General features: G+C 40.2%; 1 protein-coding gene and 1 pseudogene across 1 annotated transcript in view; one reads left to right on the forward strand and one right to left on the reverse strand.

The window, feature by feature from the left end:
• The window catches only part of Bmpr1b (bone morphogenetic protein receptor type 1B), a 325,936-nt gene that overhangs the window by 278,022 nt on the left and 27,294 nt on the right, over positions 1 to 20,620 (reverse strand). The window lies entirely within an intron of this gene.
• Positions 2,874 to 3,388, forward strand: LOC110319738 (annotated as a pseudogene).

The raw sequence follows: 20,620 nt of genomic DNA on the forward strand, positions 1-20,620 counted from the left end.
TTTTGTTACCATACTGTGTGATTCCTTAACTGCAGTATAGGCTCGCCTGGTTCACCGGCCTCTCTGCCATACTGTTTCAACACCAAAGCAATCCTGAGCTCTTCTTCTTTCCTCTCAATGATGTGCTGAAGGAAAATGGTACAGATATTGCTAGAGGAAAGGAAAGTCAAAGGCTGGGTCTCAGGGAAAGAGGCCATAGAGGACAGCCCAGCTCCCCTATGGAAATGTCTCAGATCTGACATGTGTGTATGTGCATGCATTGGCAGCCGAAGAAGGAGCCACAACAGAAGGCCAGAGATTAAATATGGACCCTTCCCTTCCCTCTCCAAAGCTTCTTTGGGGTTGCTAATTTGGATGGGCATAGTTCCCGAGTCTGCAATGATATTCTGAGCCTCTCTGGCACCAACACAACTTGAACAACTACTCAAAGGAGATTCTGTACTCCAAACATCCTATCTGATACAGTGTAAAACACCTGAGGAGGTCTAACCAGTCACATCCATAACGACACCTTCTAATCACTGAATCTGATAAAAAAAAAAAAAAATAGAAGCTAGAAAATGATTTTAATACCATGTATAATTTTATTATAGTTATAGACCAAAACAAAAATTTACCTAACAAAAATGATTTTAATCAAAAATATGCCAAGCTTCACATTTAATAAAATTTCTTGGTTTGCCATTTGTGCGTGTATATGTGTATAAGTCCAACATTCTAATTAAGGTTTTGTCTCCTTCCATAATTAAAAGTTCTCAATTTGTAAATCAAAACTAATTTATATATACCACACATACAGTAAACTTATTTTATTTTGGTTATTCTATCAAGATGCAGAAAATAAGTAGCATATTTTAAAATGTATCAGTTTGGATATTTTTAGATGACACACTACTGTCTGCATTTTAGGCCAAACAGTGAGATAGTTAGTTTTAGCAGTTCAGAGTCAGCTAAGACACTTGCTCTGTTCACACAATGGCCAGAAAGGAAATCAAAGGGCCAGTAACTCACCAGTACAAGAAGAGGGTGTGAGAAGAAGGCTGTGTGGAGAAGAAAAAAGTATGGTCAAGACAGAGTCTGGGGCTTTCTCTAAGGAGATCTGAGGAAAGTGTTGGCAGTAATTGGCACAAAAATAAAACATCAAAATTTGAACAAATTAACTTAAGCTTTTGACAAGCGAATGAGCAGCTCAATTAAACCCTTTAACTGCTGCCTCCCTGCACCTTCGAAGGAAATCTAAATACCAAGCAGGGCAGGGTTTTTATTGTTTCCTTCAAAATCTTTTAAAATATACCGTGAGTGTCTTATGCTTGTTGTGCTGCAGAGAATAACTGTGAACTTCTGATCCTCCTGCCTCAACCCCATGAGTGCTGAGATTACAGGTCTGAGCATTCACACTTGGTTGTATGTGGGGCTGAGGAACAATCGCTTCCCTGTATGCTAGGCAAGCACTTTAAACATGAGCCATGACCTCCAATGAAGCTTTAAGCTGAAGGGACTACAAGGTTAGGCTAAGCTGTTCTCCACCCATGGGCTGCTCAGGTAGACACCTATAGCCTTTACTCTATCACACCTTGGACAGAAAATAGACCTGGGAAGTAAATAAAACAACAAAGATGCTTTGTCGGAAAGACTATGTTGCCTGAAGTGTATATTCCTGGTTCTTTCTTATTTGAATTCATGACCCATGATCATCAATTCCTTCTCCTTGGTCACTTGTCTCTGAAACCCACTTCCTAGTCAAGAGTTGCCCGGGTGGGGAGGAGGGGCTCACAGTTCCAAGCATCAGACTTTCTTCCAACTCACACCTGCATGTGCACTGTATCTGAAGGCCCACAAGGAGAGGAGTGGGTGTGCAAAGGAAAGCAAAGCGAATTTTCCATGAAGTCATTTCTTCCAGCAGTCGCCCAACAGCAAACCAAGGCCCCTCTTTCCTTGGCCTCACCAACCGCAGGTTTAAGCAAACTTCTGAAAACCAACCAGCTGTATCTTAGAATTCCTCAAGCACTTCTGCCATTCTTTGGTGTTGCTAATTTGGGATGGGAACTAAGAAAGAACACCATAGTCTCAGTAATAAATTATCTTGAAAATACTTCACCGAGGCATTTTCAAAAGTTTCTGCTTGAAGAGGAAGACTCGTGCTATGGCATAAAGCAACAGTTGCCTGTGGAAATGTTTGCCGGGCATTGGAACCAAAAAAATTAACTCGTAACCATGAATCAAAAATACAATTCTATCTAGGGCATGTTTTAAAAATATCATTTCCATTCACGCTCAGTCATGATTTATAGCTTAGTCAATAGAAATGCTACCCTGTATAACAGCAGGAGTATTAATACTAAAACAACTTATCACTCTAACCTCTGTACCATTTCAGCAGCCATGAGGCAGGTAGAGTGCTCTGGAGGCAATGTATGATGTGAAGGGTCCTAAGAATCTTATGGAGACTGGTTGCCAAGGGACTGTGTCTATGACGGTGATGTTTGACTAGCTCTGAAGACACATCTCTGGAGAAGGTCATCATTGTCACTGATATCACTGCTAAATACATGCAGATGAGATTAAAAGATGACATCCACACAGCCCAAGGGACTCAATGCCATAGCCCACATGAAGAGTGGAAAGATGGGTGGCTGGTCATCTCTCCACCTTTTCTCTTCAACCTTGTCCATCTTCTTCTGCATTCTTTCTTTTGAGTGTTCCACATCCCCCTTTCCTATAATGTATCAGTCTACAGATAACCAATCACAGTTACCTATGTCTGACATGTTGGGAACCTTGTATTACAAAAATAAAAGTGCTTTCTGTTTTCTAAGAGCTCTTGGTTCAAGTAAAATATTAGTTCAAAAAAGTGTTATCGGCCGCGGCAGCCATCTTCCAGTAACTCGCCAAAATGATGAACACAAAGGAAAAAAGGAGAGGCACCCGGTATATGTTCTCCAGGCCTTTTAGGAAACATGGAGTTGTTCCTTTGGCCACATACATGCGAATCTACAAGAAGGGTGATACTGTAGATATCAAGGGAATGAGCACTGTTCAAAAAGGAATGCCCCATAAGTGCTACCATGGCAAAACTGGAAGAGTCTGCAATGTCACCCAGCATGCTATGGGCATCATTGTAAATAAGCAAGTTAAGGGCAAAATTTTGGCCAAGGGGATCAATGTGCGGATTGAGCACATCAAACACTCGAAGAGCAGTGACAGCTTCCTGAAGCGGGTGAAGGAGAACGATCAGAAGGAAAAAGAAGCCAAAGAGAAGGGCACCTGGGTTCAGCTGAAGCGCCAGCCTGCTTCACCCAGAGAAGCACACTTTGTGAGGACTAATGGAAAAGAGCCTGAGCTGCTGGAGCCCATTCCATATGAATTCATGGCCTAATGTACAAAAAGAAATAAAGTACCAGGACTGAAAAACAAAAGTGTTATCATGTAAATATCTTTCTCCTCCCACATTTGTGTTTGACCTTGGTTGCCATGGCAGTGTTGTTGGAAGGTGGGACATTTGGAAATTGTTTAATGATAATATAAAAGAATGAGTCAGCAATCTTTTGTATCCTATCAATTTGGCCTTCTGCTATATGGCGACAGTTGAGGGCACTTTGATTTTTGGACTTCCCATCTTCCGAAACTGGAGGTCATTAAATCATGTTCTGCATAAATGACCTCGTTGGCCACTGTAGCACAACCAGAATTAAGACAATGAACAATGACCCCATAGTTCACCCACAGCTCGAGGCCAGTACACAGAAGTATCTCATTATTAAGGAAGGAATATGGAAGACTCACCACTCATAGTCATGCGTTAAAGATTTTTTTAAGTGAAGTCGCCACTTAGAACATCATCTCAAGTCAAATTTCAACTCATTCGCATGTGTCATGCTCAGTATTAAAAACAAAGTTTAGGTAAAAAAATAATTTATATGAAATGCATACACATATATCCTAGCTAAATCTTAAGCTTTCTGACACAAGTTTGCTATTACTAAACCTTTTTTATTGAACTTCGAGAAAGAGCTAAATAAAACCTACCTGTGGAGAGTTTACTAATACAAACTAGTTTCAGAATTCATGTTTTTAATTACTAAGTTGTAACACCTTTTGGCTTTATTTTTGCCACATTTTTCAGTGGCAATAAATTTAATTTCAAAAGAAAGTCTGTATAGATTACGGAGTTGAGCATAGCTGCGTAACACATAAATAAGTGTCAGGCAGCTTTAGAGCATATTAAAGAGAGTTGTGAAATATATGTGTAAACATGAAATTCTGAAGTGCTAATCCAGCAACACTTAAGTACGGGTTCCAGTTTATAAACAGATGCTTTGAGAGCTCCTTGAAATGTAGGGGACAGTCATGGTGTGCCCTGTCACAGCTGGTAAGAGTTAAAACACACTGTGAGCTCTAATGACCTCTCTTAGACTCTATTATTCTAATTATTGTGAATTCCATATTTCTGAGAAATCAGGCTGTAGCAACACGCATTATTTGGTGAAGTTAGTGCTAAAACCAAAATGAGTTTCTCGTTCATGAGTCTCTGAAAATCCAGTAGATTTGCAATCTGTGATCTGGCTAGCACCTATACAGAAGAATTGAAAACAGGTCTACATAGCTGAGATTGTTATTTTATAACCTGAGTACAATTTCCCTTTAAGAACAAGTGACCTTAAGAGTTATCATCTCATTAAGTCCTCAGCTAAGGAGCCTCTGCTATAAATTGTTACCATATTTCTATGAGAGAGTGTGTCTAATCATAAGTCACTGAGGAGTAGTTACAAACGTTGCATGGTCTTGAGAGTAAACAATAAAGGAAGCCCGCCTTCCCACTTGCTGATCTTGGAGCCATGAACATGTGGGCTCCAATGAGAGACAAATAAGCAAGAACTCCATCATTGAAGCTCTCCATTTCTGGAAATTTGGAACTGGGTACGGTTTTCCAATGAAACAATGGGGGTTTTGTGGATGACTAACTCTGACTTTTAAAATATAGTTAATAGCAACTGATTGGGGCGGGGGAAGAACCACAATCTTCGGACTCTGACCATAGAATTCAAATTCCTCATCTGCATAGCCAAGCTGTAGTACCTTTGGGGAACTCTAACGTCCTTTCCACCAGTGTATGATGGGAGTTTTGATGACCCTCATGGAGTGGAGTTTAGGGAGAACACACTGAACGAGATGCACTCCCGGGCTTCCAGGATCTTAGTTTTGTTCTTAATGCTGGTAATAAATCTGGGCAATTAGATTCATATAGCTGCTCGCTAATCAGGAGGTAATGGGCTAGAGAGAGCTAAGTGCAGAATGGCAAAGTGTTTTAAGAACTGTTCATTTTGGCAGGGACATTCTCTTCCAAATAGAACTGAGTAAAATGTTTTCAGACCAACAGTTTTTTTTTTTTTCTTTTAATGGGTGAAGTGAATTTCTTCCACTCTGGACGCACAGCCAGTTGCATCTGAGAACCCTGGCGAGTGCTTGCTGAAAGGTTTGCTCCTTATCCTTAAGCAGATACTTACATATTCTCACACAATCCCTGTCAGCATGTGCTTGAAAATCTCAAGAGGGTCCAGATGAGAGCCAAAGGTCACGACCAGTGCTATATTTGTGAAGGGCTGAATACGGGTCTCCAATCTGAGCCCTCACGGGTTAGGGGTAGATCTTGTTTACACACAGTCAGTGTAAACAGCTGTTCAAGTACTGTGACTGGAAAGGCTGTTGAAAGGACCCAGAGCTAAATATACCTCCACTGGCAGTGACCTGGTGCTTCCGAAGACTCCTCCTCTGCAGTGTATGTTGAAATTCCTGCTTAGACACACCTGACATCAGAGCTGGCAGCACCTTATGCCATCAGAAATGGTTTAAGCTCAAATCATAATAACTTAGTTCAGTGGCTATTTGTATAGAACACTTAGACTAATCTTTTAGACTAGGATTCCACACAATACCCCCCAAAAAAAATCCTGCAAAAGGCATCTGAGAACTTGCATTTCTCCACTTTAAGAAAAAATAAAGAAATATATTTGACCTGTTTCCCTCAGACTAAAGAAGCTCTCACTATAAAACATACTTTGGCTGAAAGCTAATCCTATATAAGACTAGACAGGCTTGAGAAAGCCTGGATAATGAATATATAATTATTTTCTGTAAAGATCCACTTATTTCACTTTACACCTAACCAGTATAGATGAGCATTTCCTCAAGAGATAGCACACATTTTAATTCTTCACAATCATAAGCAGTAACACATGATGAATAACGTGTTGTGGTTAAATATTTACTGAGATACATAATCTTCACTAAGATTCAAGAGCATTTTAAAGTTCTTAGAATTTCTATCAGGATGTACAATCTGTAAGATCCTTTCTGTTTCTTCTGTTGACTTCCTTATTGCCAGTACCAAGAACAGCCTCTGGCACATGGCAGGTGCTCATCTGTGCAGCAACATGACCTGGGAGCTCAAAGCTTATGATGCACCAGCAATGCATAGTTCCACCTCACACCCCTGTCTAGCCCTCAACCGAAGTATATGTTTCATTATGTGTAAAAAGGGCATGATGACAATACCTACCCCATACAGTCATTAGGAAAACTAAATGATGAGCTATTCTCCCAAGACTAATGCCTGGTATTAAAGTATTGCCTCAGGTCAGCCCGGCTCAACACTTTGTCCTTTCCTGTTTTTTTCTATTTGATGCTCTGCCTCTGTATCTGCATGACATCACTAGTCTCTGCCAAGCTCTGACAGGAACATGTATGTCCCACCCTAAGCTCCCCACAACAATAAAATGATGAGTTCTAAAACAGCTGGAATACATCTTCCCTTCCTCCCTTGTCGGTTAGGTATTTGATGACAACCATGCAAAGGTAACTAATACACTGGAAATTTATTTCACTCAGTTCTAACATTGAGAGATCCTAGACTGGGGGGTATCTGGAAAGGGGTACTCTCCACATCTAGTGTCTTGCTGGTTGCTTATTAAGAGATGGAGACTAGAACAGGGAGCAGGAAGGAAGGACACTCTTAACCTCTTTAAGGGAGTCTTGTCCTCACGACTTAATCACCTCTCAATTCTATCACTGTGCCATTTAGTTTCAACATATAAATCTGAGATCAGAGCATAGCACCATCATCAAACAGACAACCTAAGAAAGTTACTTTTGTGGTTTTGTTTTTTAGTCAAACACATTAAGAACTGAATCAATTACTTGTCTTTATAATATGAACTGTACCGAGCTGTGTAACTTCTACACAATTAACATTTTAGAAAATGAAATGAGTAGCAACAACACAATTCTTAGAACCATCACATCCAAGCATGCTGGCACATGCCCGTGACACCAGTATTTAGAAGAAAAAGGCAAGTGAATCAGTAGGCCAGCCTGGCTACAGAGTTGTATCTGCATGACATCTACAGGTTGGTTCAAGGCCAATCTTGGGTACATAGTAAGTTCAAGAACATCCTTGGCTATATAGTTAGCCTTGCTACATAGTAAGTTCAAGGCCAGTCTTGCTACATAGTAAGTTCAAGGCCAGACTTGGTTATGTAGTTGGTCTGGAACCTGTCTCAAAATCCTTTAGTAAACATATCTTTGTTTCCCATTGGTATCCATGAGTACCAAAAAATTCAGCAGAGGATGCTGAAGCATTTAAAAATACAGTCTCTGGTATGCAATGCTTTCAGACATTTTTGCTCAGCGTTAGTAGTGTTAGAATGATAAGGCCCTAGGTATAAGCCATATTGTCTTTTCCCAAGTTAGCAGTGTACAGTAGATACTCTCTTACAATTCTAAGGAGCAGAAGTAAACCTAAGCTTCCAGTCAGCAGCAAAGCCATTAAAAGTCAACAATCTATATATAGTACTAGCTTTAAAATATTGAGGTTTAGTGTGAGATACCTCAAATATACTCTCAATTTATAATATTTTGTTTCATAATAACAATTAAAATCACATATATACTAACACAAAGCAAAATGGTTTATTGAATATATGTAGAGGTAAAGGGAAAGCTAATACAGGAGAAATAAAAATACACAAAGGTATCAAATTTGATTTAAATAATAAAACTCCAGCATGCTAGAAGCCTGAAATACTGACTCTTAGATGTAAAGAGGTTATGATATGAGGGACTGTGCTGGCTTTATACATGTCTTTTTTATCCTTTTACCAGGTTCAACAATGGAGAAAGAATGTACTCTGCCATACATGTGAGGCTAGCACTCTACATGTGAGCAACATTCCTAGTCCACACTCACTCATTACAACCACACTAGCCAGGTTGTGAGATGAGTCACATTCTCTGGACCAGATGCAGAAGTCAATGCTAAGAGTAATCTAGAAAATCTCTCAAGGTGCTGGCAGAGTCTGCCAATGGGAATGGTTCAGTCTAAATTCCAGCATCCATGTTCTTCATAGCATCTCCTTCAAATCAGTGAAATAGAAACTAATGTGATTATTGGTATTCACAGCACTCCCAAAGCTAGCAAAATAAAAGTATTGATGATAGCAACTAAGAAGGTATGCTGCTGTTTTTGAAGACTTGTGACCTAATGCTTACAATGAAGAACCACATATAATTCCATTGTTAGAATGTGCGTGGCATGGCATAAGTACAAGAGAAAGATATTTCCTGGGAAAACATACATAATTCATGACAGCACTATGGACAGTTAAAATGTTTCAGGCCCATCAACAGAGATAGGCCCAGGTTATTTTTGTTGCATTAGGAAAAGATGATCACTACCACCATGTTGCAGCATGACTGGCAACAGAATGAAACTGTCAAGATGGACAGGTCTCAGAGGGATATTGAAATAATGAAGAAAAGCTCATTAAGGTAGCTGAGTTCAAAAGACTTACTTTTTTTTTTTTATGATTTGTTGACTTTATTTCTTCTCCCAATTGGACTCTTGTTGCATTCTTTTTTTTTTCTTTATTTACATTTCAAATGCTATCCCAAAAGTTCCCTATACCCCCCTGCCCCTGTTCCCCTACCCACCCACTCCCACTACTTGGCCCAGGCCTTCCCCTGTGCTGGGTCATATAAAGTTTGCAAGACCAAGGGGCCTCTATTCCCAGTGATGGCCGATTAGGCCATCTTCTGCTACATATGCAGCTAGAGACACAAGCTCAGGGGGTACTGGTTAGTTCATATTGTTGTTCCACCTGCAGGGTTGCAGCCCCCTTCAGGTCCTTGGGTACTTTCTCTAGCTCCTCCATTGGGGACCCTGTGTTCCATCCAATAGCTGTGTGAGCATCCACTTCTGTGTTTGCCAGGCACTGGCATAGCCTCACAAGAGTCCGCAATATCAGGGTCCCTTCAGCAGAATCTTGCTGGCATGAGCATTAGTATCTAGGTTTGGTGGCTGATGATGGGATGGATTCCTGGATGGGATAGTCTCTGGATAGTCCATCCTTTCATCTTAGCTCTAAATTTTGTCTCCCTTCAAAGAATAATAAAGGGAAAGCATCAACACAAGGACGGAAACTCCATCCTAGAAAAACTAAGAAAGTAATCTTTCAACCAACCTAAAAGAAGACAGCCACAAGAACATAATCCCAACTTTAACAACAAAAATAANAGGAAGCAATTACTTTTCTTTAATTTCTCTTAACATCAATGGACTCAATTCCCCAATAAAAAGACATAGACTAATAGACTGGTTACACAAACAGTGTATTCCTGCTGCTTGCAGGAAACCCACCTCAGAGAAAAGGATAGACATTACCTCAAAGTGAAAGGTTGGAAAAGACTTACTTTTAAACTCCTTTTCCCATTTGTGACATTGGTTTGTGTGGCACATATACTTCGCCCTGAAAAATGAAGTTTAGAATTCTACAGTACAATAACACCTACAAGAGGACTTGACTATTTTGGCACACAGTAAGCAGAGACAGGGACAGGAACAGCTAACTTTGATACTGTTGCTCCTTACCCAGTATGACACTAGGCTTTTGAAATTCTTTAACTTACTTCATTCTTACAACTTTTGCATACAAAGTGGCTATAATCCTGATGACCTCAGTTAAATCCTCAGTTCCTAGCATTGGGTCTGGTTTACTAATAGGAAGACAGGATACAGGAATAGTAAATTACTATATAGGTTCATCCAAATGATAAACTGAGGGACCTCTCTATCATGCATTCCATAGTCCATACTCTAACAACTAAACATTCAATATGTAGCCCTGTCAAAAATGTACGCCTAACAATAAATGCTGTGTGATGCTATTTTGACAGTAACATGGCATGAATTTAGGAAAGTTTTCTTCCTAAATTCAAATTTAACAGGAGCCATCCCTTAAATATCCCTTGCCACTCATAAAAATAGCATGCTGAAAACAATTTTAAGATAATATGAATAAAACATAGAAGTCACTAAGAAATACACACTGACACCAGTAATCTACTGTTTCTCATCCTGTTCAAAATCTGTGTTTAAATATTATAATTCCTTTACGTATTTATGAGTAACTTGAATGATATGCTACCAGATTCATATTAATGGTATTCTCCAAATACAATTATAACATATTCAAATTTCTACTTTGACATTCATACTTCATAGCCGGCAATTCTATCCATGCATCTCATAGATACAGCCACTTAAGGTGAGCAGAACCGATCACCTATGCCTTCGAACACATTCTTGTATTCCCTATCTTGACACTTCTAGGACTATTCTTTTGTCTGGAAAACAAAGCCCAGTGTGTCCTCCTTGACGCCCATCCCTCACACCACATGTCAGATCTGTCAGCAGAGAGAGTCGGGACTTAGTCGCTACTCATCACCTCCACCTTCAGCCTGATGTCTCCACTGTTCTTTCTTTTGACCTCCTCACTGACTCCCACTTCAGACCACTGCAGGCTACTTTTAATTATCATTGTTAAACCCAGGTGATGTCACATCCCTACTTAAAACTCTCCATCCTATTTAATCCACAGAAAATGCCAAGACCTTGACAACAGCCAGCAAGACTCCATTGATGTGTCCTGCAGTTCCCTCACAGGCATTATCGCCTACCACAGCCCCTTGTCATTCTTATCCAGGAACACCACCATAACTACTAGCTAGTACACGTCAGTCCTATTACACCCCAGTCTCGGCCCTTGCTATTCCCTTACCTCAGGTACAAATTCATGTAGATTCTGCCTGATTGCTTTCGGGTCTCTCTTCAGATGTCCCCTTTCTAAGTGACATGTTTCCATTGCTCTCTCTAAAACAGCAAGCTCTTCACCTAGAACATGCCCTTGCCTGTGCATTGATCCATAGCACTAGCCACATCCTGTCACTGCTTATAGTTTCTCATTTGTCTACTAATCCATCATCTTGACAGACTACCAACTCTGTGCTAGCGGTGCTTTTATGTTCTAGCTTTAGAACCCAGATCATCTCGAACCTCACACTGATGCTTTGTATGCATTTTACTTAACAATTTAATCAAATTAACAATGGGTTTCCACCCATTGTTCTTATATGAAATAAATCCTTAAGAGTGAAATGCCACTGGGCAGTGGTGGCGCACGCCTTTAATCCCAGCACTCGGGAGGCAGAGGCAGGTGGATTTCTGAGTTTGAGGCTAGTCTAGTCTACAGAGTGAGTGAGTTTCAGAACAGCCAGGGCTATACAGAGAAACCTTGTCTCAAAAAAAACAAAAAACAAAAAAACAAAAAAAAACAAAAACAAAAAAACAAAACAAAAAAAAGTGAAATGCCAAATGCTCTCATTAGTATTTTTATATATTTAACTTATCTTGTCTCCTTTATGTATAGACTGATGCAGCATATATATTGCATATAAAATCAAACCAAATCATAGCTTGAGTAAGACATATTAACAATTGTGGGTCTTGCTTCTTCACAGCAGGTCACCACCCAGGTGCTGCTGTTCTTTGCTTTGTGTATTCTAATCATTTCACACTGAGGGCAGACACCTATTGGCCCAGCGACTCCGCCCTCCTGCCTGAGAGAACTTTGTGGTTCTGAAGCTCTCTGCTTTTTCTGCTTCTTCCCTGTGAGTAGGAACTAAGTGTTCTGGTCTTCGCACAGGGCCTTCTCCCTGAGCCCACAGTGACTCCTCCTGGGGAAGCTACAACTAAGGGTGAGCTCATCACACAGCTGAGGATGGGCAGGCAGATGATGCCCAGTAATAATAATTAACAAAAAAAAAGTGATATCTTTAGATATACCTTACAACCTGGAAAATAAAAAGCTAGAAAGTCACTTAGATACAATTTCTCTCACATGTCATAAAATCTCTCAACTATAAAGGTTAAATATTTTCAAGTTTGTAAATAGCACAAAGACTTTATGAGGACCCTTTACATCTCATAACCTATAAATTCTATGAAAAATAAACATTCATATCACTGAATATGGTAAAATTATGTTTATATGGAAACACTGGCATAATTTGGAAGAAAACACTTTTTGGCATTCATCATAGGGAGTAAAAAGTCATTGCCTTCTGCAAATCAATGTTGTTGTGGGTGGGCCTTCACAGAGAAAACATTTGGATTCAGATGTTTCTTCCTGGCCACATGTCATAATCAAGCTATAGAAGCTAGCAGTTTCAAACTTGGAGATTTACATCAAGCATTCAGTATAAGTCTAATTTTTTAAAGAGCCATTAATTCTGTATTAAGCTTACATCCCAGTGTGGTATTCTTTCTGTTCTAGTTTTCACTCTGTTGCCATAACAATTATCATGACCAAAAGCCACTAGGGAGAGAAAAGGATTTATTTGGCTTTATTTCCAGGTCAATATCCATCACTAAGAGAAGTCTAGGCAAGAACTCAAACAGGACCTTGAAGAAGAAACCATGAAGGAATCCTGTTTGCTGGCTTCTTCACAGGCTCATGCTTGCCTCGCATTATTAGCTAGCCCAGGACCACCTGCCCAGAGAATAGTCAGCCCACAGTGGGCATTGCCCTCCTAGATAATTAATTATCAAGAAATCCTCTGCAGACATGTTCATAAACTGATGTGATCCAGGCAATCTTGCAATTGAGCCTCCCTTCTCAGATGACTCTATGTTGTGTCACGTTGACATTTAAAGGTATCTAGGACACATATTAAGACTTCTATCCAGAGAGTAAATATTAACCCAGAGGCCGCTGGCTATCTACAGTCTGACATGCTGCAAGCATGCAGTTCTCATCCTTTGGAGTTAATCAAGGTCTCTGTGTTCAGGCCATGGGATTTGGGAAAGCACCTTCAGGCTCAGACCATGAGATCTGGGCGTGCCCAGTGTCTCTGCCCTCCCCTTGTCCTTCAGGAGGCTGATTGCACACCAGAACTACCAGAGATATATACCAAGGATGATGGACCATGATGAGATTGGTCTATACCCTTGGCTCACATTTTCAGTCAGAGTTTAAACCATTGAAAACATGTTCTCTATTTTATCTGAAGTAGAATAAAATTTCTTTTGCCTAGTGATTGAGCATGACATATTTTGAGACATCTTTGTTCTGCAACAGGCTACATTATGACTACTACATTCATTGGTTCTGAACGGTAGCAATTTAAGAATTCTTATTAGTCATTACACTGCCCTTTAGATGTTTGAGATTCTTTTTTACTCCATTTATTTCATAGAACTCAAATTTTCCTTATAATCAGGAAATTTTCTACACAATCTAACAGTCCATCATAATACATCACATATGCAAATACATAGGTATAATGATAACTGGAAACAGCTTTAAATAACTATTCCAAAACTAGGGGCCCAAGGCAAGCACTCCATTGGTAAACTGTTCGCCGGGCAGGCATGAATAACTGAACCTTTATACCTTGCATTCACACAAAAGCCAGGTGGACCTATAATCCCAAAGATCAGGGAGGATGGGATCAGAAATCTCTAGGACCAAGTGGCGAGCAGGACTACCAAATCAGTAATTTCCAGTCTCATCAAGAGAACCGGCATATATATATATATATATATATATATATANTATATATATATATATATATATATATATATATATATATGATAGAGAGCAAAGACATCCAACATCAACTACTGGCCTCTACATGCACATACATAGGTGTATGCACATACACACCCACACAAATGTGAATATGCATATACACATAGATGGATACCACACATATGTACACAAAAGCAATCAACAAACAAAAAAGAATCATACCAAATTAATCCACTAATCAATCAACTCCTCACATTTTGTGCTTAACGAATGCTAAAGCAGCCACTCAACAAACAGGACGCAAACCCCACATTCCAGGCCCACTACAGAGAAACTCGCTGTCAGTTCTACCAGGATCCACTGACTATCATAAAAGTCTTGCCTCCATCTCAGTCTAAGGCTAACTTAAATGCCTTCCTGGCTAACTGGACACAGAAAAGACAACAACCTAGTTAGATTTAGGAAAAAGATTAGTTTCTTTAATCAAGCTAAACTGAACCACACTTACAAGTCATTCCACAACCTGCACTGTTTGGAAGGTTATTTGTTGACTTATGATACATTCCAGAATATGGACTATTAGTATCTAGACAATGAGATTACCAGACAAACTGCATAGCATGGGACATAGGAGCGTCTAAGCTAGATGGAGACTATTCTTCTGTTACACTCTTATTCCTGGCTGCTGATTTCTGGATGTGTATTCACCTATTCCTTTCCATTGCTCCATATTATACTCTTAGTGGCTAGTATGTGTGAGCATATGGATATTTGAAATATAAAAGGCCTAGGACAGAGGAGAAGGGTAACCCATCTCTGGGTCAAAAGCCAGGATTTTCCATACTCCTCATTTCTATGCTAGCTGCTTTCCTCCAACCCCCATCAGAACCCTGACTAACATTCTCTGACTTTTAATCACAGATTCTAAGTGTCCTACATCCCTTTTATAGACACAACACATTTTATTTTGTACATCTTTGAAGAACTCTTAAGTCAGTAGTAATAATAAATTACATTAGACAAGTGCACATTATAGCTATATCTGTCCATAATTAAATTCATAATTATGAAAACATAAATATTGTTAATATTTTACCCTTTATCTTTAGAGAACTGAGATAAGAGGTCTTATGTAAATCCATTTGCTTAAAGCCAAGGGAAAGATTCCCCTCTTACATTTAACCAAGAGAGAAAATACTAGCTACATTTAACAAAAGGTTCGTGTATACGAAGGTGTGTATACTACTACAAAATACTTCCCACTTCATGTCATGTGCTTAAAAGGTCACAAGATGTATCAGCACTTCATGAGACTTTCTGAAGATAAAGAAATAACTTACAATTGGCCACTTCTTTGAGCCAGATTCTTCTCAACTGTTTTTTCTAAGTGTGGCTGAGGCGAAGTTTATGCCAACTAATTTAGAATGAATTAATGGCCAAATAGTTAACCTAACTTCCTTATAAACAAAAGTTAAATATCTACTGAATATGAATGGAAACTTGTTTTGTAGCTTTAGCCATGGGAGGGACTTGGCCAGGCCAGTTTAAACCTAAAACTACAGAGAAACCAGAGATTTGAAAGATGAGAGAGAGAGAGAGAGAGAGAGAGAGAGAGAGAGAGAGAGAGAGAGAGAGAAAATATGAATGAGAATGAATGAATTAATGTGTGTGTGGGAGATCCTGGTCAAGATTTAACACTTTTTGTATTCTACTGCAGGACTTTTCAAAACTCTATGAATATTATTGTAACTCTGTAAAGTAAGATAAGCCACACTTAGAAAAAAAAAAAAAAAAACAATTGAGAAAAATCTGATTCAAAGGAATGGCCAATTGGGAAAGTCATTTCTTCTTCCTCAGAAGGTATCCTGAAATGCTGATGCACCTTGTGACCTTTTAAGCACATGACCTTTTCCCAAACCTGGCCCAAGCTTCCATCTTGGAGCAATTAATATTTATCAGAGAAGAAACATTAAGCAAGAAAAAAAATAAAAAGTTCAACTTCTGACATTCAGAAAACGAGATTCTACATCAAGACAAGAACTTTGCAAACCAAATGATTATCTTTAGATTACATAAAGACCTTATGTCCTTTCTTCCATTCTGAACTAAAATTTGGAATCTTATTTTGAAAGAAAATAAAATAGCCCCCATTCCAAAGAGGAAATGAGGGCATGGAGCTTAGAGGCAGTGCAAAGAAGAGGGGGCGGACCGAGAAGAAATTAGGAGGAAATGTGTGTTGTGGGGTAGGAATGGAATTGGGATACATTATATGCATGAACAAAGTACTAAAAAATAATAAAATTATATATTTTAAATAATAGAAGAAGGAATTCTCTTCCTGTCCAATAATGTTAGAGCTATAAGAAAAACAAGAAAGAAGACGTGAGGACGAGTGGATGTGCCCCCATCCTCCACTGACCCCATTCTATACACAAACTCCTGCCACTGAAAGCCTCCAAGGCTCCTTTAGTCAGTCCAGGAGAGTGATGTCAAAGGGATGGAGGCACTGAGCTCCAGCTCTTCTGACTGCTACTGTACTCCACAGAACAAAATAAACTCCGCGTTACCAACGAGCTCACAACACTTCGTTGAGGGGACATCACTGACATTCACTTAAATGACTGGACGTTAAGGTCTACAGGGTGGCTCGCCGCCAACTGTCCAAGAGTTTAAGAGTCCAACAGGAGTTCAAGAGGAAGCCAAGTCAGTCAATGAGAGAACTGAAGAGACTGTTTAGTTCCTCAGTGGCCAACAGAAGCATGGACGCTCAAAACAACTAGAAGCTCAGACAGCAACTAGAGGAAAGAGACTGCCCAAGTGACAAAGACACAGGACAGAGGGAAAAGGTAAACAAATCTTCATGTTGCCTCCTTCATCATCCCCGTGCGCCTCTCTCTATCTTGGGGTAGTGCTAGGCCTAGGTTAGGTACCTAAGAAATTAATCATGTTTCCAAGACAACAGACTCAACCAACTTTTAATCCAAGTTGTCTTACTGGTGGATTACTTTTTCCTGTGCTGAGTAATGAGTAATGAAATCTTTTCGACAGCCCAGGATATTGGGCACAGTGCTGCACACCTGTAATCACACACAGGAGGCTAAGGCAAGAGGCAAAGTCAGCCAGAATTACATTCCAGATCATGTTTCCGAAAAACAATCCAACAAAACATTGATTTAGAAACCTCGGATCAATTATATATAAAATCCAGTATACATTTCTCCATGTATCCAACGTATTACATAAGTGAATTCTGTGATCCCACAAAACATTTCCCTCTAGATCTACCCAAATGTCCACTAATCCCTCCCCGTGGTATCAGTTCTCAGTCTTTCTCAGCTCCTCTGTTGGAATTATTTAAGCAAACCCTACCTGCGCTCACGCCACATTCAGCACAAGGCCAGCTCTGTTCTGCCTCAGTCACCTCTGTCTTCACTGACCTCCTTGAACAAAGATAGCTTCAGGCTAAAGTCAGCCACTGGGGATGACAACAACAACCGGCAAAAGGCAGCCACTGGGAAGTTTTGAAGAGGCCCAACAGTTTTATTCCTTCCTGAGATGGATCCAACCTGTCCAGGACCTGTCAGCAGCAGGTCACCTCCCTCTGCTTCCTGTGGTCACAGTCTGGGCCAGGACACTCTCAACACAAATGCAAGAAGCAATGACCTAAGAAAGCAGCAACCTAGATGCTCAGGAAACGTCACACTGGCGGGCACTCTCGTGGTGGGCACATAAATACTGGGCCTGTGAGGAAAGTACTCCTCCCAAACAAAAATAATAATTTTATAGTAATTAACCAATTTGCTTTGGTGTATATGCAAGGCAAGTGTAAATAAACATTAAACGAAGCCAAAGAATCATAGAATCAGAATGAAATATTATTTCAACTTAATGCGAAGTCTCACAATAAAGCAAAAATTCCCAATTACCTTACATTATTATCACTTGTAGCTCCTTCCAACATAATGACCTTATTTATTTACAAAATCCCCCCTCACATACATACACACACACACACACACACACACACATACACACGGTTGAAGTTCCCAGGTTATTTTTATTTTTCTCTCTCATTTATATGAAAATGAAAATTTCTTAAAAATCAATAATTAAATTTTATCTTCCAAATCTCCATCATTTAGAAAAACAATTTCAGAAACATAGTTCAAATCCAAAGGCTTATTAAGGCTAGCAGGCCCTGAACAAATTAGATTTTCAATGTCTCAGGAAAGAGAGTAGCACTACCTACAAAAAGGGATAATCTAATTCATGAAGCTGTTACAATCGCAAAAGGAAAGGACACAGGCCTTGCAGATGGCTCAACTGATACCCAGCCTGACCACCTGAGTCCTTGCTATCCACACAGTAGAAGAAGTAACCACACCCAAAAGCTATCCTCTGACATCATACATGTTCTGTAACATGTACATGAGTCTGTGCATACATACATACACACACATACACACACACAAACACACACACACACACACACACATGAGTGCATGTACACACTTGAACTCAAATGCAAATAAATGTTAAAATGTTAAAGAAAGGATACTGTCACATCACAAACACCGTGCCTAGCAGCAGCTAATGATAACTGCAACAAGAAAGGACCCTGTAGAAAGGGGAAAGGGGGCTTGATCGCACAGTGAGGGCATGCGGGTAATGATGGCAAGGTGTGCTATACAGATACTGGATCGAGAGGCAATAACAGGAGGATAAAGACTTTCCCTCCATTGGAGAGAGGGAACTTGTAGAACCCACCTCCAGCAGAAAGACAGGGTATCAAGTGAGGAATGGGTTGCCATCCCACAGGCAAAACTCTGACCCATAATTGTTCCTGTCTGAAAGAACTGCAGGGATGGAAATGGAGAGGAGCCTGAGGAAAAGAAGGTCCAGCAACAGGCCCAAAGTGGGATCCAGATCAAGGGGAGCCCCAAGACCTGACTGACACTATTACTGAGTCGATGGAGCACTCACAAAAGGGACCTATCATGACTGCCCTCCGAAAGAGCCAACAAGCAGCTGAAAGAATCAGATGTCGTTATTTGCACCCAACCAATGAACAGAAGCTGCTGGCCCCTGTTGTTGAATTAGAGAAGGCTAGAAGAAGCTGAGGAGAAGGGCAATCCTGTAGGAAGACAAGAAATCTCAATTAACCTGGACCCTCAAGATCTCTCAGATACTGGACCACCAACCAGGCAGCATACACCACCTGATATGAGGCCCTCAAAACATATACAGCAAAGGACTGCTGGGTCTGTGTTCATTCAGAGATGATGCACTTAATCCTCAAGAGGCTGGAGGCCCCAGAGAGTTTATAGGTCTGGTTGGGTGGGGGTTGGGGGTGGGGACATCCATGTGGGGACAGGGGCAGGGAGGAGATATGGGATGTGGAACAGTCAGAGGGTGAATGGGGGGTGGGGGGTGGGAAGGCAAATAAAATCTGGAGTTTCAAACAAAAAAATATTAATAAACAAAAATGTCTGATTAAAAAAAAAAAGTATTTCCACAAAGCAAAAGGTGAGAAACCCACTTCAGGAGCCACAGGCATTTGAAGGCAAAGGCAGGCAAACTGGAATTCCATGGCACTTAGGCAAAGTCAGGCTGCTCAGACCACTGGCCTCTCCTACTACCATGTCTGCTCTAGATTCAGGTCTCTTTGCACCCTCTCTCCTACACACTTGAAACTCCAGCTCAAACCCTGCAGACTCCACCCAGCACCTCTGAAAAGGTGCCTGTCTCTACCTCTCCTTTTCCCCAGCTCCCCTCAGATGCCTTTCGGAGAAGAATGGCCATTGGCTGCATCCTTTTTATCACTGCTCACTATGTTTTCATGTGAACACTTTTCATAAACCTCAAGTTCTTTAAGGACCGGGATCATTAGCAGAAAACGAGAGTAACATTGCAACCAACTCTGAGCTTTTCAATCCCCAAACCACCCAGTTAAAGCTAACACTTGTGAGATTTTCTTCTTACAGAGAAGCATGCTCAAGGCGAAAGGTGACGAAGGACTGGCATGAAGTTACACCAGTAATGAGTCGAGCCAAATGGTTCTGGCATCCAACCCCTCTCCTCTTCAACTGCCCACTTACTCGACAAGAGTAGCTGGCTTGAATTAAGTGCTTAATAGACTCTGTCTTATTCACTAAACAGCCATTTGCTAACCAAGAAAAATAGTAAAACAAGGGAAAGACCTTAAAATAGATTTGGTTCCCACCGCAAGTAAATATCTAAATAATCCTTAAAGTAAACTTCTGTGATTGGATTATTTACCAGTTCTCAAACAGCACAAATCGTCTCCCATAGACTCCTCAAAACAAACTCTAAACTAAAACAAAACTTCATGTCTGAATCGAAGAAAAGTTCTTTCCAAAAAAAAAAATAAAAATAAAAATAAAAAAAAGAAAAATAAAAAGAACCAATATAGAAAATTCAAAAAAAAAAAAAAAAAATGAACTCTGCTTATAAGTTGGTGAATCTATGAAAAGAGCAACTCCTGGCTCAGTGTAGCCAACGAGGCCCTGTAAACCGTCTGGAACTTCGAATAGACACAGCTATGAAAGGACAGCCCCTTCAAAGGACAGCATTAAAGCCAGAGAGACAATTTCAGGGCCATCCCGCAGCTCTGCCTGACCCAAATCAGTGTGACCAGATTCCATTTTAGAGTGCAATACTGAATTTAATGCGATGCT

This window comes from Mus pahari, chromosome 4 (genome assembly GCF_900095145.1).
Source record: "Mus pahari chromosome 4, PAHARI_EIJ_v1.1, whole genome shotgun sequence".
Classification (NCBI taxonomy): Eukaryota; Metazoa; Chordata; class Mammalia; order Rodentia; family Muridae; genus Mus; species Mus pahari.